A 26970-nucleotide genomic window follows, 5' to 3' on the forward strand; every position below is an offset into this window, starting at 1 on the left:
AAATCACAAAAAAATAACAATTATTATACTGCAGGTTAACTCAAAATAAGTATACTGAGAAGTTAAATGAGAAAGAAATGCACGCTATAAAAGCTAAAACCCTCAGTGACCAGATAGTATCTGTATCTGCAGCAATATATATATATATATATATATATATATATATATATATATATATATAATATATATATATATATGATATATATGAATAATTAATCACATCGAACCGTGATCCATTTATATATCAATTCAAGCTACAAATGTCCTTTAATATCTAAATTCACTTTTTACCTCCCAAATGATATATTTTCATATATGTACCGAAGGGGAATTTTTAAGTTGATAACAATTTCGTCCCCCCATGGGATCGAAAACCATGGGGGGACGAAATTGTTATCAACTTAAAAATTCCCCTTCGGTACATATATGAAAAATATATCATTTTTGGGAGGTTAAAAGTGAATTTAGATATTAAAGGACATTTGTAGCTTGAATTGATATATATATATATATATATATATATATATATATATATATATATATATATATGCTTAAAAAATCACAGTAGATGCACGTGACTTCATAAATAAGCGAATACCACGGGAAATGATAGACAGGAATCCAAGCGCTTTTCGTCTTTATTCAGACATCGTCAAGGAGCTACTAAAGTACAATCGGAGAAGGGAAGGCCCCCCTCAGGTACAAACAAGATCAGGAATACCAGATGGTTAATTATCAAAAGGGTAAAAATTAAAAGGGATAATCCAGGATTACCGGATATCACACGGTCACAAACTTAAACAGATTCTGACCCTAACCGAAATTACAAAGTATCTTTACAGTCCAAAACATGTAAAAACTGAATATATTAATTTTGTTGCTTATATTTATCTACAACTTTTTTCATTATGAAAGCATCAAGTTTTAAAAAATAAAACCAAGACTTTAAATTTAGAACATTTCTATTATTTTGACTTGATAAAACAAGATTCAATGATATTCCTTTTAACTGTGTCATTACATGGGACTAAGGCTCTGGCTTGACTCCAGTTAATAGGATGGTCTAAATCAACTAATATTGCCTCTTTTGTTCATTACTACTCCAATCACCATCAAAATGTTAATGTTAAATTCTCTGTTTTTTCTGGGATGTTCCTAGGGCTTTACGTGTCTGTACCCGCAGTTTATTGACGCTGAAAATTAAAAACTATTTATGATATTGCATTGAAACTTAAATACAAGGACTTTTGTAGATGTGGCATGGAAAAGAGCTAGAAAAACATTTTATTCAACTAATGACAAACTTGAATTTAGTAAGCATAACATTCTAAAATTTACCTTATGATGAAAGGTTTTTAGATATTCCTAGAATTTTAAAGCTTTTTAACATAAATGTTGTTTTCAGTAATATTAATGTCAAGAGTTTAGTAATCAAAAATTCTCCTAAAGATCTTCCAGGCTGCAATATGAAATTCCTTGCAAAAAGTGTGATAAAATCTATTACCGGACAGACTGGCAAATCTCTTTCACAGCGTTCTTAAGCAACATCAATATTCTGTGAGAACTGGGCAAATATCGAATGCATTATTTGTACATATGAGAGATTTAGACCATCCTATTAACTGGAGTCAAGCAAGAGCCTTAGTCCCATGTAATGACACAGTTTAAAAGGAATATCATTGAATCTTGTTTTATCAAGTCAAATAATAGAAATGTTCTAAATTTAAGTCTTGGTTTATTTAAACTTGATGCTTTTCATAATGAAAAAAGTTGTAGATAAATATAAGCAACAAAATTAATATATTCAGTTTTTTACATGTTTTGGACTGTAAAGATACTTTGTAATTTCGGTTAGGGTCAGAATCTGTTTAAGTTTGTGACCGTGTGATATCCGATAATCCTGGATTATCCCTTTTAATTTTTACCCTTTTGATAATTAACCATCTGGTATTCCTGATCTTGTTTGTACCTGAGGCCTTCCTCTCCGATTGTACTTTAGTAGCTCCTTGACGATGTCTGAATCAAAGACGAAAGCGCTTGGATTCCTGTCTATCATTTCCCGTGGTATTCGCTTTACTTATATCTATATATATAATATCTATATATATATATATATATATATATTATGATAACTTGATCACGAAGTATATAAAACGTGATGTTATATATATATATATATAATAATGTCAACAATCTGGATCCATCTCAAAATTCATTTGTCTATCCTAAGCCCACAGCCCACACACCACTGCATTACAAAACTCAGTGGACAAAAATCATAGCCCATAAGAGGCCTCTAGACAACCCACATCCCACCCCGCAAAAAAAAAAAAAAAAAAAAAAAAATTACTGCCTGGTGGAAATCTCTGCTGCAGATGATATACAAACAATGCCAAGCCTACTATTGCTAATTTCTCGGAGGACTGTATATACAAGAAGAAAAACTAAGATTCTTCAAGATCAAAAAACCAAAACTCTTTAATGTTTTGCTCCGTACAAATAATAAGTAACTGCCATAGGTCAAATTTTGTAAATCTAATTACAAGAATACTTATGGTGCTCGTGGGATAGGAAGTGAATACTACAATTTAATGTTTAGTTCAAATAATTACAAAAATATAGACATATAAGATACAAGTCTACACAAAAGGAAATTCCAAATATTGAAAAAAAAATAGAATAGTGCAAAAGAGACAAACAAATCAGGATAAGAATCATAAAGTTTGACGTCAGAGGGAAATGAAAATGTCTTGGTAATATAATATAAACAAAAATACCCGTATGTCACTACTTGTACTGTGTAAGACATTAGACACTTACTAGCAAACCAACACACACAACCTTGCAATATTACGTAACCATTTTCACAAGGACAAGATTTTATCTTTTATGCAAACAGCAAAAGTAGAAAAAAATTTTCTTGCACTGTATTAACTTGTAGCTAACAGACAATAATGATTTTTCCGTTCATTGAGATTAGTCACAAAAGTTCATTCCAACCCCGCTACATAAACACACTACGAATCTATACAAGATTCTTCAAATATTACGAGCAATTCTGCACCGTCACAAACACGTAGATTAACACACATGAATATGTAGCACAGGCCAGGTGTCGGGAACCCTTCTTGCAAATATTTAAAAGAAGTTAAAAGGACGCCATAATCCAGGATATATATACCCACGGTACCGTTCGCAGCGCTCGACTATATACACAGATGTCTCCCACACACACGCAGGAGGAGGAGGAAGCTGGGATAGGGGCCATCTAATTGGTACAATTACATAATTAGCGTCGGTGGGAAGGGGAGGGAGATAAGGATGGAATGGGGCACCGCGGGAAAGGGGGGGGGGGAAGGGGTGGCTGGGAGAACGATGGGAGGGGAAACGACAGAACGAAAGGGCACGGCCTGGGTAAGGCTTTGGGCTCAGTGTCATGTTGTTCCAAGTAAATGCTGCGCTATGGATGATATAATGAATGATACTCATATCTCTCTCTCTCTCTCTCTCTCTCTCTCTCTCTCTCTCTCTCTCTCTATCCGCAGGGTAACAAGACAAGGACTGAGTCACAAGCCAAACTCACTCACTTCAAGTCTTTGGTAAAAATCAAATAAATATTTCTATAAATGAATCAAATGACGCCAATCGGGGGAAAAACATAATTGTCTATAACATCCAAGCAATACAAACTGTGACAATCATCCAGTAATACAGACATACTGAAGCTACGTTACAATTCGAAGTGCTATCACAGCGCGGTGAAAACGAATATAAAGCATTTAAACCTAGCGTTAATTGACCAATTTCAATGCAAACGTTTATTAAACAGATATCTTCTACTATTACTGTTATCATGGTTGCAAGCAAGCAGAATAGTTAGGTTTATTTCTAGAAAGGAGAGAATCAATGTCAAGTGAGTGTGCTCCTGTATGTCTGTCAGAATCCACATCCATCTCAAATCACCATTTTACCCTTATCCGATCTATTTTCAAACTTCCACTGAATGTATTTAAAAAAATTACGAGTTACGGACAGAAATTGGGGAACACAAAACTCAAAAGAGTTGATTCTGATACCTGCTAAAATGAGTTGAAGTATTGCTCAAAATCATGGTACTACATTTACATAGAAGCTATGGCGTTCGTTAATTTGCCAAGTCGGTATTAACCATCTACCAAGCAGACGTAAGTATAAACGAAATGTCGAAAGGTCTTGCAGAACTCCGTAATTTCAATTTCCTTCGTCGATTTTTGTTTCTATTTATACATATATTCAATAAGTATTATACCACATAATTTCTTTAGGAAAGTCAGTCTATTTGCTCTCCAGACGCTGTTCATATTGTTCTGAAAGAGTATTTCTTTTTATTACGGGAAAATCCTCTATGAGATGTAACTTGATCAGCAGTAAAGAGACGCATTAATTTGCATCAATTAACATCTGTTTAACAGACAACTGCAATATTTAGAAACGCCCACAAGGTCGTATGTCTTCCAGTTGCTCTTCTCAGTTCTAAATGAACGATGGTCCTTGAGACTTTCGTAATCTACTCTTTAATTGAATATGCATTTAACCAAGGCCACATTTATTTACATAATGAAAATAAGGAAATACAAGCACCAGAGTTATAAGTAACCATCACATTTCGTTCGCAGTGGTCTTATCAAATCACGTATTTTAAATCTAATATAGTCTCTGCGAATACATTTAAAATCAGTCTCAAAACGTAGTAAACTTATTTTCGAGTTAGATTTTACCCTTCACGAAATTCAATCCAGAACCATCAACAAGGCAAACAAGCAAGGAAGGGTTATAATTTAGCTGGTTATCTACGCGTCACCTACTCCGAGGCGGCTGGTACTATAAAAATGAAAAGCGTACCGTAAATGTAAAGTAGACGGTAGTACGAAGATATCGTTTATTATATTGCTTGACGACCACGTAATACAGAAATAGGTGAATAATATAATACTTTAATCCACGAGGGGTTAGTACTAAACACAACATCCCCCAACTTCATCAGTTGAGGTAACGACGAACATAGCAACCGAGACATCTGCTTGTATCGAAGACGCCACGGGAGTTATCGATTGGGTGATGTAAGCTATTACTTTGCGGCAGGGCATTAAATATACAAGAGAAAAGAGGGGGGTTGTATGCTTTATTTACAACTTTATTCTTGCCCTAAATCATCATAAGAGTAAAACAAAAATTGCATCAATAAGTATAAATAAAAATTGCACAAAGGCTGTCAATACTTATAAGGCAACAAAACTTGACACCTACGTATCATTATTGTATTCTTAGGCCTAAGTGCTGCACGCCTTTGTGATTTTCGATGCCATGAGGCAAGATAAATAAATGGCAATAATCGTCAAACAGTCAATGGGAACCTGTCCAATAATTTTAAAGATAACTGTAATAAAATTATCAACTATACACAGGACTTCTCCAGGCCTCATGGGAAGTAAATATTTCATACTTACATGGCTGCTTCAAATCATTCATTAAGAGAATAGCAATCGTAAAATGTGATGACTACTCTGTTTTTTTTTCATCTGTCCATCCGCCTGTGGTGTTTTTGTATGGTAACACTGCGTCCCGGGCTTTATATAGTTACGCTATGTGTAAGTTTTAGATAAATAAAAGGATATATGGGTGTACATTTGCAACTGAAAAGTGTTTTAATAATTTACTGTATGCGAATTACACCGTTAATATTCGAAATAGGATATTATTATAATCGTTGAATGTAAGCTGAATGTAATTATCTAAAGCCCGAGACGCAGTGTTACCATACAAAAACACCACAGGCGGATGGACAGATGGAAAAAAAGAGTATAGTTAGTTATTTCATTGACAAAAAAATATACAATTATTAGCAGAAATTTGTCCACAGAGTGACATAATACAAAATAAACAAAGTGGACAGTAATCTCTTCTGTTCTTGCAAGTATACATGATCTACAAAGAAAAATACAACATCAAGAAAAATACAACTTCAAGCGCAAATAACATGAGTCTATAAAACAATAAAAAACGAAAAAAAGGACTTACTAAGGGATTTTCAAAATAAGGTCAAATGATCTTACCAGGAGCAATGACTTGACGCATAAGGTCAATAACTTAATACAGATTGATACAGTATGGCTGTTATTCTACACCCAATCTCGGAGTTATTTGTTATTTATTATTATTATTATTATTATTATTATTATTATTATTATTATTATTATTACTATTATATTGGATCTCTCCTAGATAGTGACCACAAATATTGAAACCCCGCAGAATGGCTGGCTCCAAATTGCTCTAGATTGTAAGAAAAAGAATAACCAAAGAGGGGGGAGGAGGCACAGACCATAAAAAACGATAAATGATTTTAGCAACCTACACCGAGCTCTCAAATGTGTCCAGGACATGCACAGGGGCGTACCAGGTCAAATCTACTTCCTGTATCCTACGACGTCTCCTTTTCATATAGTCTAGCTCAGGTTCCTGAGTCTAGCGTGACAACAAAACATTGTAAAACAACCACCTGGCGTAAAATAAAAACAAAAATCATTCAAGAAAATTGATCGAGCATAGCATTGAGCGAAAGACAAAATAAATACAGCAAGATTATGAGTCTAGGTAGTCGTTGAATGCTATATTAAACACAGGTCGTTTAAATTTCAACCAGAACTTCTCTGTGTTAAGACTAGGTAATAGGCCATGAAATATCAGAAAGACGCCATATTGATATGCGCAGCTGCTGCCTTCTCTCCCTGCATGCCCTAGTCAGTCAGTCTCTCTCTCTCTCTCTCTCTCTCTCTCTCTCTCTCTCTCTCTCTCACACACACACACACAAGTCTATCTCTCTCTCTTAAGTGAGCACACGATGTCTCCGCGGATGGACTAATTAAATTCTTTGAGACATCTTAATCTCTCTCTCTCTCTCTCTCTCTCTCTCTCTCTCCCCTTGAATCTTACTATCTACCACCGGAAGTTGTAAACAGCAACAGCGCGGAAGAGTTTAATAAAAGAAAGCTAGACAAAATCATTAGGACACCGTGAGCACACGGTGTCTCTTTAGATGGATTAAATAAAGTCTTTGAGACATCCTAATATCTCTCTCTCTCTCTCAAAACTCCGTACGACCGGTTAATACCCAGCAATCATGAACGTGCAGCATGAACGACGAAACGACCACCGTACCTTCTGCAAAGTATTGATCTAACCTAAATCTGGTTCCCCAGCCCCCCAAAACAATTTTAAACAATAAAATATTCCCTCGCCTTTATTTTCATTCTCCTTTAACGCCGTTCATTAACCTCGTAACGCAATTAAAATGGACGACCTTATGGAGGAGGAAGCCTTACGAATTCACGAGATGAATTCCAGGGGTAGTACTAAATGTGCCTCCCCAACTGAGGAGGAGCAAATGGAACTTCTTCACAAGTTTAAGCGAAGATGTAGAGCATTGTGCTACACTGATTCTATTCTCATGCTATTATAATATATGTTTATCTGTTCATTGATTTATTCATTTATTTGCTTATTTATTTATTTTGATAAGTAGGATCTCTTCTTTCTGTATTTCTCTTGACCTCGTCTTTCTTCTTTTGAATGAACACCATAATATTCTTTGGAATAGGTTTCGTTTTCTGGATAATAATAATAATAATAATAATAATAATAATAATAATAATAATAATAATAAATAATAATAATAATAATAATGAAGACGAGTGGCTAAAGAGTGCATGGGAAGAAGGACTAATAAAAGTAGACGAAGACCCAGAAATATACAGAGACAGGAGAATGACAGACAGAACAGAGGACTGGCACAACAAACCAATGCACGGACAAATACATGAGACAGACTAAAGAACTAGCCAGCGATGACATGGCAATGCTACTGAGGGGAGAGCTAAAGAAGGAAACTGAAGGAATGGTAACAGCTGCACAAGATCAGGCCCTAAGAACCAGATATGTTCAAAGAACGAAAGACGGAAATAACATCTCTCCCATATGTATAAGTGCAATACGAAAAAAATGAAACCATAAACCACATAGCAAGCGAATGCCCGGCACTTGCACAGAACCAGTACAAAAAGAGGCATGATTCAGTGGCAAAAGCCCTCTATTGGAGCCTGTGCAAGAAACATCAGCTACCCTTGCAGTAATAAGTAGTACGAGCACCAACCTGAGGGAGTGATTAGAAAACATCAGGCAAAGATCCTCTGGGGACTATGGTATCAGAACGGATAGGGTGATACATGCAAACAGACCAGACATGACGTTGATTGACAAGGTCAAGAAGAAAGTATCACTCATTGATGTCGCAACACCATGGGACACCAGAGTTGAAGAGAAAGAGAGGGAAAAAATGGATAAGTATCAAGACCTGAAAATAGAAATAAGAAGGATATGGGATATGCCAGTGGAAATCGTACCCATAATCATAGGAGGCACATAAGGCACGATCCCAAGATCCCTGAAAAGGTAATCTAGAAAAACTGAGGCAGGTGAAGTAGCTCCAGGACTCATGCAGAAGAGTGTGATCCTAGAAACGGCACACATAGTAAGAAAAGTGATGGACTCCTAAGGAGGCAGGATGCAACCCGGAACTCCACACTATAAAATACCACCCAGTCGAATGTCGAATTGGAGGACTGTGATAGAGAGAAAAAAAAAAATAAATAAATAATAATAATAATATTTCTCACATAATCTTTCATTCATGCTTCTCCACCACTATCATCCACGTTTCTCCCACAAACACCCATTTCTGTATCTCCAACAAACACACTTTCATCCACTTTTCTCCCACGTCCACTCTTTCGTTCAGGCTTCTCCAACAAACTTTCCTTCGTTCAGGCTTCTCCAACAAACACTCCTTCATCCCACAATCTTTCATTCATGCTTCTCCAACAAAACACTTTAATCCATGCTTCTCCAACAAACACACTTTAGTCTATGCTCCTCCAACAAACACTTTAATCCACGCTTCTCCAACAAACACCAACGAGGACCATTCGAAACAAAGACAACGCAAAAATAACTTCATAACAAGAAATCCAAATCATCATCATTAAAATAGTTTTACCAGACCACGGTGGTGGCCTGGCCTGTATCGTTGCCAGACGCAAGATCATGGCTAACTTTAACCTTAAATAAAAATAAAAACTACTGAGGCTAGAGGGCTGTAATTTGGTACGTTTGATGATTGGAGGGGGGGCGATCAACATACCAAGTTGCAGCCCTCTAGCCTCAGTAGTTTTTAAGATCTGAGGGTGGAAAGAAAATGTGGACAGAAAACTAAAAGTATGCTAACCCCTACAGCAGCAGCAGATGGTGGGGTTGTATCTCTTCAGTTCTAGTTTCCATCCATTCTTTCTCGTCTGGTTTTCGATTAATGTAAATAGGTTACTGGCTCCTTTTGTGTGTGTGTGTGTGTGTGTGTGAGAGAGAGAGAGAGAGAGAGAGAGAGAGAGAGGAACTTACTCATAATAGTCGATATCTCCTTTTGCATTTTACTTTGCCAAGAGAGAGAGAGAGAGAGAGAGAGAGAGAGAGAGAGAGAGAATCAAATAAGAGGACTGAACGCCGATGGAATATGCATGAAGCCGAGCGCTCACATCAACGGCAATTTAATAAATGACGTCAGCAGTTTGTGAGACGAAGCAGCTCATATTCGATTCACTCCTGCTCCTCTCTCTCTCTCTCTCTCTCTCTCTCTCTCTCTCTCTCTCTCTCTCTCTCTCTCTCTCTCTCTCTCTCTCTCTCTGGCAAGGGAAATTACGATAAGAGATATTGATCGTCATGAATGTGGATAGGCTCCTCCTCTCTCTCTCTCTCTCTCTCTCTTCTCTCTCTCTCTCTCTCTCTCTGTGTGTGTGTGTGTCAAAGTCAATTGCGAAAGATGTGTTTATTATGAATATATGAATAGGCTCTCTCTCTCTCTCTCTCTCTCTCTCTCCTGAAACCTTTGGGCACCCTATGTCTCAAGAGGGTATAGTATACAGCGAGTTATATGTCCCCTAAATCATAAGAGTATACCTATACCTGTAACATGAGACGAGCTGACAGTATATCCATTGCAGTGATACGAAATTGAAACCGAGCTTTATTTTTTTAAAGTCCAGTCGGGGTCCCTCCCCCCCCCCCCCCCCCCCCGCCTCGATATCCGAAGGATACCTTATATGGACTGAACTCCTAGACGTGTTCTGTGACACGTTTCGTCTGCTCAGGTGGTCATCCTCAGATGGCTATGAGCCTCTCGTCTTGAATGAAGAAATACTAGTAGGCTTCATTCAAGTGTCCTTACGCTATCTATCTATTTGCTTCGTTCATACAGTGTCTATATCGACATTGACGGTCTTGTAAACATAAACAAAGAGATAAGACTCTAGGGAAAATAAGGTGATGTACGAACGCAAATGCGTCTGATTACGAATATCAAATACGTGGGATTATTTTTGGTAGACTTTCACCAATCAATTACCTTCTTGTAGAGGGACGGAATCCTTCAATTTCATGTGAGAATATGCCAGCATAAATTTCCAATACCTCTGGCTTCAGGTTTCAATATTCCTTCAGCCAAATCACGCACTCGTTTGGCGTTCTGTTTCCATTTCTGGATACGAAACCTAGACTGCGATTAATCACTACTGCCTGCTTGTTCGTCCACAAGACATCTCGCAAAGTTGAGAGAGAGAATCTCTGAGGAAAGTTTGTGTGGAGGCAAAGGGGCTGCGGCGGGGGGTGGGGAGGATGGGCGCTAAAGATTAGGAGAGATTCACAGATGGCTGCGTAACTTTCTTCATTAATTTACTAACTTTTTTTTTTTTTTTTTTACGTTTCTAGATAGTGACCCTCTGCGGTTTTAACCCGGTATGTATCTATCTATACTTTTGCGGCTAATTATCATAAAGACAAATATCATAAAGACAAAAGAATACAGCCTTTTGTTTGTCTTTTTTTTTTTTACGATATTGACAGTCTTCTGTTTATGTTCGTGCGGTCATCCCTAAGGCAGAGCTCTTACTAAACACACCGCAGAAGTGGACATACATACCGTTAACAAAAACCAGTAACAATGTCCTTGTCAAAAAACCTATCAGATCACTTTGTAAACACTGAAGTGTCTGTGATATAATGCTGATTAAACACGCTATATTAATTAACGTCAAGATGGCCACAACAAAGAAAAGCAGAACTAGACGTCACCAGACTGCTAGCAGCAGCAACAGCACGTCTGGATCACCTGTTTCTCCAAGGTAGAATTCTCAAAGCTTTCGTCGTCACGTGGGCCGGGTCATGTTACAGGCAGCCCACGTTCACGTTTCTTTACAGTTATTTCACAATTTGCTGCAGAAAATGAACATTCAGTTTATTTATTATTATTATTTATTATTATTATTTAATTATTAATTATTTATTTATTATCATTATTATTGTTGTTGTTGTTGTTGTTGTTGTTGTTGTTATTATTCAGAAGATGAAACTTATTCATATTGAACAAGCCCACCAAAGGAGACACTGACTTGAAATTCAAGCTTCCAAAGAATTATTATTATTATTATTCAGAAGACTACCCCACTTATTAAAAAACGAAAAAAATAATTAACAAATTAACAAATAGATAAAAATGTATTAAAATGCAAAATGCAAGGAGAATAGTATCAGGGCAATAATGTATTGCATCTTGGCTTGTACTTCTGAAATTGCAACTGCACGACTATAACCGAGTTGATTGTAAGTTGGCAAGGCAGGAAGCAACAACAACAAAAATAATACGTAATAAAAAACGGAATCGTCTTCACATATGACAAGAATCTGCCATAATAAAACAAATCAAAACGATAAATAAACAACTTCTCAGTCCCATCAAATAATATATTAAAAGAACATTTAGTTAAAACTACCCAGACTCCCAAAAAGATAACTATAAATACACAACGCCTTTATAAACTGCGTTTTGTATTAAACAAGGCGTGATCCGACCTCCAGCTCACACAGGGCGTATGCGTACAACCTACGGTCAAACAGAGCGTCGTTTCAAAACGAAAATGAAAATAAATGGGCTATACTATATTAGAAATAGTTTAACATGCACATTATTTATTTTTTACATTTTCATTCTAATATATAAATCATAAATATCCTATCCTAAAATTCCTGTATCTTTCACTCAACGCAAAACACATTCTTCAGACCCTTTTAGGCTCGTCCAGAGAGCTTTCCTAACCCCCAACAAGAACAACAACAACAACGTAGTTTGTGGCTTACTCCCAGCGTAAGCGAAAATAGCTATCATACATCTTAGTTATCGAAAATATGGCACTTTTCTTAGATAGTGGTCCCCAAGAGTTTTCGACGGTCATTATCTATGACTAATATTTCTTGGGGGTCATTGACTATATGATATTGAGAGTCTTCTGTTTGTGTGTTGACGGTCATCCCCAAACGGGCTTGTGGTACTAAACACGCCTTTGCAAAGGTGGATGCTACATACCGGGTTAAAACCCTTGGAGGTCACTATCTACGAAAGATCCAAAATAGGTAAACATTCATAAACAAGCTTCCATAGTACATAACTTAAGTCTACAGTTTCTTCCAAAGTACACAACTTAGTCTACAGTCTCTTCCAAAGTAGACAACTTAGTCTACAGTCTCTTCCACAGTATACAACTTAGTCTACAGTCTCTTTCATAGTACACAACTTAGTCTACAGTCTCTTCCAAAGTACACAACTTAGTCTACAGTCCCTTCCACATTACACAACTTAGTCTACAGTCTCTTTCACAGTACACAACTTAAGTCTACAGTCTCTTCCACAGTATACAACTTAGTCTACAGTCTCTTCCACAGTATACAACTTAATATACAGTCTCCACAGGCATAAAACGTGAAAGCAGAACTAAGATGAAGAGGAAGTGAGGATGAAACACAAGCAGCATGCAAATGTTGACAAAGCAAGAAACTCAGGAACATGAATTGCCAATCACTCTAAACCGGCTTAAGCTGTCATTGTGTGGAGGTCGGCGTCAGCCAAGGCAGACGAATGTCTTCCTCTTCACTCGACACAGATTACAAGGAAAAACATCAATAAAGAGAGATGAATGATAACCGAAGACGGATTACGAAAAGCGATGGAAATGAAAAAAAATAGAAACATTGGTATTAAAGGAGAAAAGACAGGAATGGGAATTTAAAGAGAAGCAGAAAAATAAAGAAAAATAGAAACAGAGGTATTGAATGTGAAAAGACAGGAATGGGAATCCAAAGAGAAGAAAAAAAATTGATATTAAAGGAGAAAAGACAGGAATGGGAATCCAAAGAGAAGCAGAAAAAATAAAGAAAAAACAGAAAAATTGGTAATAAAGGATAAACGACAGGAATGGGAATCCAAAGAGAAGCATAAGAAAGGAACAAAGAATCAGAAAGAAGAGAGAGTGAAAGAGGCGGTCAAGGTGAAACAGGGTCACGTGGAATGGGGAAACTCTACCCCAGGGGCCGATGGGTACGATAAACCTCCCTCTTGGAATCGTGGCTCCCTGACTGATAGACTGATCTGATGATAGACTCTGGCGTCACAGCTTGAAAAACACCATTTATGATACATTTTAAAGTATTTATTGTAAGATTAATCTTAATAAAATTGCTTTTCCTAATACATTTGCTAAAACAGTTGGAAAATTAAATATAAGAAAATATAAGATATTATTAAGGACTCTGATTGAAGGTTCGTTTGTTTTGCTGGCTCCTCGGTGGGGCGGGGGAGGGGGGATGGGGTGGTAATGGGGGGGGGGGTGTTTATTTAGGGGGTGGCCACATAGACCAAGCTGACTCTTTGGGACTTCCCGTTGCTCGTCGTGGTCTTACTGAGTCTATCAGATTCCTCACCATAGTCTCACTGACTCCATCACACTCCTCATGGTCTTACTGAGTCTATCAGTCCATTGTACAAAACTGTCAAAAGTTACTGAATATCAAAGACCCGGACACTAATTCACATACATAAGCAATAACAGCCAAAAATGACCAGCAATTATGACGCAATTATAATTATCGTAAACAATACCACCACCACCACTACTACACCTTCGACATGAGCCGACACATAACAGACTAATCCATCCAATATCGGAATGTGCAGAATCATTCCCTATCAGCGTGAGGCATCGATGAAGGCACTAGCTAATCTGTTTAATTTAATTACTCCGTCGCCTTTGGTGACGATATCCAATACAGCAGAGAAGTCATGACTTCGATTCTAATATGATGTGCTTTAGTCGAAGATAACTAGACTTACTTATGAGGAACGAGTTTACCATCATAACTGTTCCATTGACAACAACACCGATCTGCTGTAAATGCGCCAGGCTGTCGAATTTCTCAGTTCCAGAATCCAGAGGTCCTTTATTCCTTGCTGCGAAGTTGCAATGCATTACTACTAAAATACTATTCTCCTTGCATTTCGATATATTTTTATCTATTTATCAATTCATTAATTATGTCTTTATTTTTTTAGAAAGTGGGATCTCTTCTTTCTATATTTCCCTTTACCTCCTTTTACTTCTTCCAAAGTAACACCATAATATTCTTTGGAAATTTGAATTTCAAGTCAGTGGCCCCTTTGGTGGGCTTGTTCCATATGAATAGGTTTCACCTTCTGAATAATAATAATAATAATAATAATAATAATAATAACAATAATAATAATACTAATAATATATGAATAATAATAATAATAATAATAATAATAATAATAATAATAATAATAATAATAATAATAAATAATAATAATAATACCTGATAATAGAAATAATATAAAATCATAATTCATAATACCTAAAATAGAACTAGAAGGATATGGGATATGCCAGTGGAAATTGTACCCATAATCATAGGAACACTAGGAGGCACGATCCCAAGATCCCTGAAAAGGAATCTGGAAAAACTGGGGGCTGAAGTAGCTCCAGGACTCATGCAGAAGAGTGTGATCCTAGAAACGGCGCACAAATCAAGAAAAGTGATGGACTCCTAAGGAGGCAGGGTGCAACCCGGAAACCCACACTATAAATACCACCCAGTCGAATTGGAAGACTGGTAGACAAAACAAAAAAATAAATAAATAAATAAATAATAATATCTACCAATTTGTCAACGCAGCACACACCTACACACAAACACACACACATGCCTAAAACAAAGGGTACAAATATATTCTAAAGTGATTTGGTATTGTTCAAGAACACAGTGGAAGACGTGATACCACACAATCCTCGTCAGACACAAGCCGTTCTCAGAATCAATGAACGAGAAAAACTAAATATACCTTCCTAAAGCACTTTAGAATTCTCTGGATTAATATTGTTTTAAATTTCATCTACTCAGTATACTGTTAATAACATCGTCATAGTCAAACCATTGATTGTCACTCATATTTATCAATTGCATTTCTCTTCTTATGCATCCCATGTTTTCTGCAAATTCCTTTTCCTTGCATTATTCGCGACTCAGAACTGAGTTGCTATGACACTGGTCTACGATATCTTAATCTTACTATTATCTTTATAATCATGAAAATTAAGCTATCCATTGTTTCTTACGACAAAATGAACAGAGACAAACTAGTGGGAATTGAGAAATAGTACTAGTACTACCGTCCATCACAACATGAGAACCAAGGTTTAACTCAACATAAGAACCAAGGTTTAACATAACACGAAAACTAAGGTTTGACATAACGCGTGGGACGTGAGAAATAGTACTAGTACCATCCATCACAACACGAGGACCAAGGTTTAACATAAAACGAGAACCTAGGTCTAACTTAACATATGAACTAAGGTTTAACATAACACGAAAACCAAGGTTTAACATAACGCAGGCCGAAGTGAAGTAACTGCAAACCAAGGCCAAAAAGTCTCGCCGAGGAAGAGACTTGTGGCCACAGCTATGGTGGTCAGCTAGTATGAGTCATGTGCTCCGTGCATATGCTTTGAGACTATATGAGTTGCAATATCGATAATTAAACAAAGCAGTCTAAATCGGATATACTTATTCAGGGACACACGTAGGATGTTGTAAGTGTTTATAACTAGGCCAATACAGCAGCCTATGATGTAGCTGTCAGCTAAAACATCGTTCAAGCAAATATAATAGTCGTAAATGTAAAAGATATATTCGCAAACACTGTAGGAGAATCTCTGCAAAAATGCCAAAATAAAATTAAATTCTACCTTCAAAAATATCTCTGTCTCGATTTGAACAAGTCGCTGCAACTCCTTTATACATACAATGAGACCTTCAAATAAAAAGCAAATTACTACCTGCTATATTACGGAAGTGCAAGGAATAAAGGGGTAGACAGTAGGTTCAGGCTACGGCTTTTATAAAAAAACATCGAGCAAACCACACAAAACATCACGTGGGTGAAAGTTTGTTTCTCTCTCTCTGGAGATGTCCCATCCTTAAGTGGCCAGAGGAAAAATACGCCAGACATCTTGTTTCGGGTGTATTTAAGCGCATAACCCCTTTATTGAAGTTAAATGTTTTCCTGTAGCATGGATTAGGTATCATTTGATGCCGTAAGACTCTTTAAAGCACACGAAAATCAAGAATTAGAAACTAGAAGTTCTCGATGTTCGACGGGAAAAGAGAGTCAAGTCTCCAGCTGCAGACACGTTCCACCACCCCCTCACACACAAAAGCAATCCCTCCCCTACACGTCCCCCACCCAATCCCATGGTACCCACCCCTAGACAACAAGCCACAACAGTATATCCCCTCACATCCCACAACCCAGACCCAGGAGAGAGCACCATCCTCCACCCCATATCAAAACCCACCCCTCGACTTTCTTGCTCCAGGGGCCGGCCCCAGATACGGTATTTCCTGCTGTCTCTCCCATCCGCCGCTATCTCACGAAGCGGCAAATATGACATTGTTCTCCCTCCGAAACACTTATTTCTGGGAAGCGATTGTGTCAAGGCGTACAATCAAGCTAAAGAAAAATATCAGCAGTAAAAGGAAAACGCCGTCAAGCATTAAGAGAAACATGCAGCGCGCGAATGACTCATCTGGCCACACAGCTTAGTAGAACTCGTAGAGCTTCCTCTCGGCCTTTTGGCATGTTTCTCTCTCTCTCTCTCTCTCTCTCTCTCTCTCTCTCTCTCTCTCTCTCTCCTATTCATTCACAAGCGGCCCACCAGGGCAACCCATATTTCAGCGACTGTGTCCCATATATATTCATTCAGCGTTTTGATGTCGATATTGGAAACTGAATGAAGGGAACATTTTCTATGGAGACGAAATGTTTTAAATAGAGTTTGACGGCGACGAACGAATGAGCATAGTATCTAATTTACGTAATTAGAAACCATGAAAAATGCAAATGTGGAACCTCTGACGAATCCTCTTCAAATATCAAGTAAACAAATAATAGATCAGCAGAGGTCAGTTTTCGCCCATATTATCTATCTGAGCAGATTCTCTTCGAGGTTGTGTTCTCTCTCTCTCTCTTTCAACATCCCGACCGAAGCAGTAGAAGTGACATCATCGCCGATTTCTGAGGCACAATGCTGCCCAGCTGTTCTGGGAAGGATAAATATATATAAAAAGAAGTATTTTACGTTTTTAGTTTTTTAAATTTGCTTAATAATAAAGGCGGCTGGCCGACGGTCGAGAAGGATGTTTAAGTCTTCATCGAGGTCGTACTATAATTAGTACTATAATTGATGAAGAGAACAGACCCGCGGCCAGTGACGCATGCGCAATGGCAGCCGCTGGTGGTGACTCAACTGGTCATCATGATGATGCTATGGCGCAGCTACTCCTACCCATGTACCCATCCATGCCCATCATCATCATCATCATGCCCGAGTGGTGGTGCCCAGGGGAGAATGTGCCAAGGACTGCTCCCAGCTGTTACGCTACACTATGGAGATTACTGTAGGAAATGGGTGCAAGATGGTGCGTCATTCGAGAGCATTCTTACATGATTATGTTAGTTGAAACTGACCAGCCATTATTATATATTATTATTATTATTATTATTATTATTATTATTATTATTATTATTAGCAGGAAGCAGGCCTTCATAAACACAAAAATTACGCCATATATCTTAATTATTGATAATGCCAGACTTTGACATGAAAAATATCAGAATAACACCATGAATATGGGCCAATTACTTAGCAGTCTCGCAGATTAACAAGATATATCAGAAAAAAATAAAGAAAATTCTTTAAAAGATAAATTCAGTTAACTCTGCCATTCTTTTTAATGATATTATAATAATAATAATAAACTAATAATAATAATAATAATAATAATAATAATAATAATAATAATTATTATTATTATTATTATTATTATTATTATTATTATTATTATTATTATTATTTTCGTCAAAACGTTCAAGCATTCATATAAGAACCATCAAACAAGAAATTTTTTTTAATGAAAAGCATATAAAACAAGCAATGGCATTTACGTAACACACCCGAAAAATACGCAAAAAAATCAAAATATTTCCTGAAGGCAAAAGTCTGAAAGTCAACAGCTCTCTAATTGTGTTACGAGCTCCGACACTATACTTTGGGAGTACCAAAGACACTATATTTTGGGAGTACCTAAGACACTATATTTTGGGAGTACCTAAGACACTATATTTTGGAAGTACCAAAGACACTACATTTTGGGAGTACCTAAGACACTATATTTTGGGAGTACCTAAGACACTATATTTTGGGAGTACCTAAGACACTATACTTTGGGAGTACCTAAGACACTATATTTTGGGAGTACCTAAGACACTATATTTTGGGAGTTCCCAAGACACTATATTTTGGGAGTACCCAAGACACTATATTTTGGGAGTACCCAAGACACTATATTTTGGGAGTGCCCGGTCTATTTTCGTGATGGATAAAGCTTTTTAAAGGTCTTATTGACAGCCAACAATCGGAGCCATATATACCATTTTTCGATGAAAAATAATCATCAGTGTATTCGACAAAACCTTGTTATTTTCATATTTGACATCTAGATATATTTCCTGCTTGGTTGCACAAGTTCGTTATAAGGTTTTGCAGTGAAACTATATAAAATTTTCAATTTGATAAATCGTCTATGAACCGAGGAAACGTGAAGTCAAGAGTGATATACATATATATATATATATATATATATATATATATATATATATATATATGTATATGTATATTTTATATATGTATATTATATATGTATGTATATTTATATATGTATATATATATATATATATATATATATATATATATACTATATATATATATATATATTTTACTAATAATATTAAATTGATGGCATAAAAAACGAGTGAGTTCGAGTAGCGAATATGCACACAACACAACAGAATATTTTCTGCGTAACCATTCAATATTTCCATTTTCTTTCTATTACGGCAGCTCGATTTTTTTGTCTTTCAGAGGATCTCAGTTCTCTATCTCTCTCTCTCTCTCTCTCCTCTTCTCTCTTCTCTCTCTCTCTTCTCTCGTTCTCTCTTAGCGATAAAAAATGAAAACTGTAGCATGTGCAAACTAAAAAAAATTAAAATAAAATAAAATAAAAAAAGACAAACTATCGTGTGGAGGACTTATAACTTCCAAAACACCAAATTTAATTTCTGTTAATCCAAAGCGTTGATGATTATATACGCAAATACCAGAGTTGAATTCTGGAACGTACTAGATCTGTAACGCTTCGACGCCACACCCCCTCCCCACCCCCATCCCATCACCATTTTTTTTATTATTTAAAAAAAAAATTTAGCAGTTCCACTTGAAGGATGTAATTCCACCAAAATGTCACTTTTTCAGAGAGGTTACATTCCACTTGTGTTAAGAATTACATTTTCTACTTGAAGGTGTGTGTGTGTGTGTGTGTGTGTAAAACAACTCGATGAAACAAATCAAACAACTAAAATGACCTCGGATAATCAAATAACTTGAAGATATTATCGCTCAAGAACACATCTGAGTCATAACCAAGACAATGATCATTATCATACTTCTGGCAACACTATGATAAATTCGACTCTTATTATTATTATTATTATCATTATTATTATCATCAAAATACTCATAGAAGCACGAGTTCTTGAAATGGAGAAGCCAATCCACAGTTATGTATGGGATTATTATTATTATTCTGTTGAATAAAATGGCAGAATTCAGCGAATTAATCTTCTATATTACCTTTTCTATCTCTCTTATAAATTGCCTTTTCTATTTTTTCTAATTATTCACTGAATTTTGCCATTTTATTCAACAGAGTTTGCTTAAGAGAGAGTCTTCTTCCAAAATACAGTATTATTATTGTTATTATTATTATTATTTTTTCTTTTTTTTTTTTGCTTTATCACAGTCCTTCAATTCGATGACGGGTGGCATTTATAGTGTGGGGTTCCGGTTGCATCCTGCCTCCTTAGGAGTCCATCACTCTTCTTACTATGTGCGCCGTTTCTAGGATCACCTCTTATTATTATTATTATTATCTTATTATTATTATTATTATTATTATTATTATTCAAAGAAACCTCATAATCACATGAGTTAATAAAATAAAATGGAAAAGTAAATCCACAATAATATGTCTGATCTTGTTATTTAGAATACAAAGTAGAAAGCTTTCGAAGACCTGCACGGTCCTCCTTGTCAATCTGATTGACAAGGAGGACCGTGCAGTCTTCGAAAGCTTTCTGCTTTGTATTTTAAATAACAAGATCAGACATATTATTGTGAATTTACTTTTCCATTATTATTATTATTATTATAATTATTATTATTATTATTATTATTTCTAAATAACAAGATCAGACATATTATTGTGGATTTACTTTTCCATATTATTATTATTATTATTATTATTATTATTATTATTATTATTATTATTATTATTATTATTATTATTATTATTATCATTATTCATTATAGCATAAGCATCAAGTACAACCCACCCCAGCTACCGTCGAAAAGGAGGGTAACTTGATACCTATAATCCTACCGCAACGGGCCTTATACTACCGCAGTTCGAAATTCATACCCTCCCCCACCCCTCCCATATATGATATCTATCTAACCCTTCTCAAACATTCCTCTTTGATATGGAAATAGGGCCCCGCCTTCCCTCAACAAAATGGTATCGAATTGCGACGTACAAACAACTGCTTTTTGTCCGAATCGGGTTCGAAGTCCGAGTGGTTACTTGGAAATGATTATAGGTTTTACTGACACGTCTATTGTATAGGTATATACATGTCACGATCTCTTCCACGCATGCGTGAAAAAATATGTATACAGAAATTGTATATGTGTGTGTGCAGGGGTATGTACGTACGTATATGTATATATACATACAGAAATATAAGCATCCACGTCTAGAATCAGATGTATTTCAAAACCAACTCGGAGAAATCTAGCGTTAAAATTTAGACTGATCTTAAGGACAAACTGACAGACAACGGTGAATATTCCTCCAACATTACTGATGGAACTGAAAAGAATAAAGAATTTAGGCCAAAGGCCCAGCTCCGGGACCTATGAGGTCATTCGGCGTTGAAATGTGAGAAGCAACTTATTTTGAAAGCTTATAGAAGGGGTCGCCAGAGAGGGAGTTAGTATCCCTGTGGAGGGCTGTACAGAAAACCAAACAAAGTGAAGAACTATCCCTGTGGATAATCAATAATAATAATAATAATAATAATAATAATAATAATAATAATAATAATAATAATAAAAAGTTAAAGTGAAAAGTGAAGAACTATATCCCTATGGCGGGCTGTACAGAAAACCGAAGTGAAAAAAAGTGAAATTGACAGCAGAAAGGTCAGAAAAGTGTAGTAGGAGAAAAATATCGCAGCTGTGCTATGGACCAGTTATTAGAGAGGTTTGGAAAGTCAGAAGGAAGACATAAAACACGAACGGAGGTACAGTAAAAGGTTGCATCTAGGGGTCGAAGGGACGCTTGCAAAGACCCTTAAAGTATTGCCTACGGCGCACTTCGTGAGGTGCACTGACGGCGCTACGGGAAACAGCAAATGACGGCGGGAATTATATACATAAAGGACGCGAGGAAATGCATTACCGCCTATCAACTTTAATAAAAGGTCGAAACTCTTCTTCTTCTTCTTCTTCTTCTTCTTCTTCTTCCTGGTCGCAGCACAAAAGTCATCGAACCGCGTCAGATTAAACAACTCGACGAGGATTCAGAAAGTCTGCCGTCTTTTCCTTCTTCTTCTTCTTTCTGAGATTTTCTGAGGTTTGGGGCTGGCACAAGAGCATCGAGGGGGGCGGGGGGATTCCCAAAACTCTCTCTCTCTCTCTCTCTCTCTCTCTCTCTCTCTCTCTCTCTCTCTCTCTCCAGAAAGGAGACATGTGTCATCGCAGCGGCATTTATATTAAAATAAGCAGCAGACACCATTCACAGAGACTTGAGGCATTCCAACATCAAACATTAACAAAGAGAGAGAGAGAGAGAGAGAGAGAGAGAGAAAGAGAGAGAGAGAGAGGCTGGCTCATGAAAAGCAGTTGTTAGACCATCAAAGGCCTCAGATTCTATGTGTCAAATAGGGTCTTAATATACAAATTTCGACATCATTAATTGGAAACATAAGTGACAAGGTCCATTATTATGATATAATATATATAATACTTTATAAAATACAATGCCCACGTTTGGAAAAAAGACAGGGCACTATAGCGATCCACCAAGAGTAGAGTAAACATCCAAATAAGGAAAATAAACAAGCAAGACAATGAAGTAAACACACACAAAGTAAAACATACATAAAAACAGATAAAAATACAGAGGATGAAGAGTGAAAATGCACTAGAAGAAAAGTACGTGTATAATAACACATTATTATTATTATTATTATTATTATTATTATTATTATTATTATTATTTATTCAGAAGACGAACTCTATTTCATATGGAACAAGCCCACCAAAGGTGCCATTACTACTACTACTACTACTACTACTACTACTACTACTACTACTCTTCTTCTTCTTCTTCTTCTTCTTCTTCTTCTTCTTCTTCTTCTTCTTCTTCTTCTTATTATTATTATTATTATTATTCAGAAGACGAACTCTATTCATATGGAACAAGCCCACCAAAGGTGCCACTAACTATTATTATTATTATTATTATTATTATTATTATTATTATTATTATTATTATTATTATTATTATTATTATTATTATTCAGAGGACGAACCCTATTCATATGGAACAAGCCCACCAAAGAATAATATTATGGCGTTCATGAGGAAGAAGTAAGACGAGGTAAAGGGAAACACAGAAAGAAGAGATACGTGTAAGCAGCATCTAAGCAGACACAACACCAAAGAAAAATGAAGATATGAAATGTTCCACTAATATAACTTTGCCGAGTTACCGAAACAAAACTTCCCCAAAACTTGAAGAAAGCTTCAGACCTCTTCGAACAGAGGCTTAGTATTAGGAGGCGTCGTTCCCCTTCCCCACAAAACCCTCCCAGCCCCCACCCCCTTCCCCCCCCAGGGGGAAACGAATGCCACCAGGGGCCTCCCCTCAGATCTCCAGGCAGCTCTTAAAATCATGGAAGCCCTACAAAGGGCGCTTAACGCACTAAATCTCAGGATTAGGGCACATTTTTTTTCTTCGTATTTTTTTACTTATTTGATTTTTTTCTCGTTTCTCTGTAAGTGAACAAAATAATAAATATGTACAAAACATTAAAAAAAAATATAAACAACATTAAAAATAATAATAGCAATCATACAAAACATTATTAGAATGTTAAGACTAAATTTAACATAAAATCAACAATATTATTCATATACACGTCACATGTACAAAAATAACATCATGCATGTATGGCTGTAGATTTATGCTATACGTATTATTATTATTATATTATTATTATTATTATTATTATTATTAATTATTATTATTATTATTATTATTATAACAAACGCCGAAACTTGAAAATTAACATCCCCCCAAAAAAATATTACCATCACAAATTCTTGATTATTATTATTATTATTATTTATTTTCTATCACAATCATCCAATTCGACTGGGGGTTATTTATAGTGTGGGAAGGTACCGGGCTGCATCCTGCCTCCTTATGAGTCCATCACTTTTCTCATTATGTGCGCTGTTCTAGAGCACACTCCTTCTGCATGAGTCCTGGAGCTACTACTTAAGCATCTATTTATCATCATTATTATCATTGGTTTTATTGTAAATAATGGCTATTTCAGCCGCTTTTATTTCGTATAGAAGTTTCTGTATTCTTCTTATTACTGTCTTTTCATCTGTGATAAGAACAAAGAAACTTTACTTACAATAAAACCTGTATTAATGAAGGTCTTCTTGCAGCATATACTATTATTATTATTATTATTATTATTATTATTATTATTATTATTATCATTGAATATCATAGCTGTTTCAACGGTCATTTAATTTATATATTTGCCGTTGAACAACTATGATATTCAATGCTCACCCCTCCCTCGGAGAAGGCCTCCTTATTATTATTATTATTAGTTATTATTTATATTATTATTATTTTGTTATTATTATTGATTATTATTATTATTTATTCACAGAAAACTCATAACCGCATGAGTCAATAAAATGGAGAAGTAAATCCACAATAGTATATCTGTTTGATTTTGTTATTTTAAATAAAAAAATCTCAAGCAGACATACTATTGTGATTTACTTTTTCCATCTTTATTATTATTATTATTATTATTATTATTATTATTATTATTGCAACAAAATATCGAAATTTGACAATCAATCTAGAACGAATAATATATATATAGTATATATATATATATATATATATATATATATATATATATATATAATATATATATATATACAAACTCTTGACATAGCCAGCATTAAACTTATCCTCACTTAAGCGTATCCGCATTCGAGCCTATCTCCAAGGGCGCAACTTACTTACTCTACTACTCAAGCCAAGACAACCACCACCACCACCACCCAGCATCCTAATCCCATCCTACCCTATCCTATCCGGGATACAGCATCCGCGTCCGTGTAGAAGCAATAGCGGGGGGGGCGCATCTGAACTCGAGAGGTTCTTAAAGGGGAAGGGGCGTTTGAACAGCGCCTGCGGGGGGAGGAGGGCGGGGGGGGGGGGGAAACCTCTGCATCCAGCATCTTTCTTTTTTCTTTTTTTCTATCTCGGCTTTCTCTTTCTCCTGTCTGTCTGAGAGAGATAGAATCCTTTTAGTGAAGAGAGAGAGAGAGACGAGAGAGAGAGAGAGAGAGAGAGAGAGAGAGGAGTAGAGAGACGGGGGAGAGAAGAGAAAAGGATTGAGAGCAGAAGAGATGAAAGAGGAGAAGAGAGAGATACTTTCATAAATGAAATATCCTAGAGAGAGGGAGAGAGAGAGGAGAGAGAGGAGAGAGAGGAGACGAAGATGGCCGTAGACGGGAGGAGACGGACGAGGGAGAGATAGAGAGAGACGAGAAGAGAGAGGAAAAGAGCCCTTTCCATAAATGAAAAATCCTAGTGAGAAGAAGAGAGAGAGAGAGATCCATTCATTAAATGGAAATATCCTAGGAGAATGAGAGAGATCCTTTCATAAAAATGAAATATCCAGAAATTAGTAAAAATGAGAGGAGAGAAGGACCGGAGAGAGATGTGAGTAGCCAGGAATGAGAGAAAGGGGAGGAGAGTTAAATCCACAATAATATATTTTCCTATCCTTTAAAAAACTGATATTAAATGTGAGAGAGGAGAGGAGAGAGAGATCCTTTCTAAATAAACGAAAAATCCTAGAGAGAGTTAGAAGAGAGAGATTCCCTTTCATAAATGAAATATCCTAGGAGAGGAGAGATGAGCAGACGAGAGACTTGAGAGGAGGAGAGACGAGGAAGGAGAGAGAGAGAGAGAGATCCTTTTCATAAATTGAAAAATTCCTTAGAGAGAGTAGTACGGGAGGAGAGGCTAGATGAGAAGAGAATCCTTTCATAAATGAAATTATCCTAGAGGAGATGACGAGAGAGAGAAGGAAACTCCATCGATTCCTTATTTTTGTAAAAATGGGAGAGAGAGAGAGAGGGAGGAGAGGGAGAGAGAGAGACGAGAGCGCTCCTTTCATAAATGAAAAATCATAGAGAGAGAGGAGAGAGAGAGATCCATATAAAATGAAATATCCTAGAGAGAAGAGGGATCATTCATAATTGAAATATCCTAGAGAGGAGAGAGAGAGAGAGAGAGAGAGAGAGAGAGAGAGAGAGAGAGAGATCCTTTCATAAATGAAAAATCCTAGAGAGAGAGAGAGAGAGATCTTTCATAAATGAAATATCCTAGAGAGAGAGAGAGAGAGAGATCCATCGATCCTTTTGTAAAAATGGGAGAGGGGGGGGGGGAGCTGTTGACGTGTATTGTCCCAACACTAATTAAAAGAGTTCGTCGTAATAATCCACATCCAGGAAGTGCCGGTCTAAGGATCCAGGTTGAGGAGGGAAAAGAAAGTCTGGATGACTGGATGATCCTCTTTAGACATTCAGCATTTTCATGGCCACAACTCCTACACATTTTCACTGAAATCCAGCTACATTGAGTGCGAGGCTAAACCACAAACAAGGGCACAAACGAATGCCACAATTGTCACTCACAAACAAAGATAAATTAATGCAACTGTCAAAGTCACAAACAATTGTACTGATAATATACAAATCAACATAATTGTCACTGACAAACAAAGACAAAGTAAGAAAACTGTCTCAAACATTTGAACGGACAAACGACAAATCACAAACAACTGTACTGTTTGTCAATGAAGACAAACAAAGACAAAGTAAGGCAATTGCCACTGACAAACGAAGACTAATTCATACCACAGCTGTCACTGAGAAACATAGACAAATCCAAGACCACAACAGTCTGATG

The 26970-nt window shown here is 36.4% G+C and overlaps 1 protein-coding gene across 1 annotated transcript in view; it reads right to left on the reverse strand.

Annotated features, from left to right (window-relative positions):
- The window catches only part of LOC135218733 (uncharacterized), an 81385-nt gene that overhangs the window by 37993 nt on the left and 16422 nt on the right, over positions 1-26970 (reverse strand).

The sequence above is a fragment of the Macrobrachium nipponense genome, chromosome 19, assembly GCF_015104395.2.
Source record: "Macrobrachium nipponense isolate FS-2020 chromosome 19, ASM1510439v2, whole genome shotgun sequence".
Taxonomy (NCBI): domain Eukaryota; kingdom Metazoa; phylum Arthropoda; class Malacostraca; order Decapoda; family Palaemonidae; genus Macrobrachium; species Macrobrachium nipponense.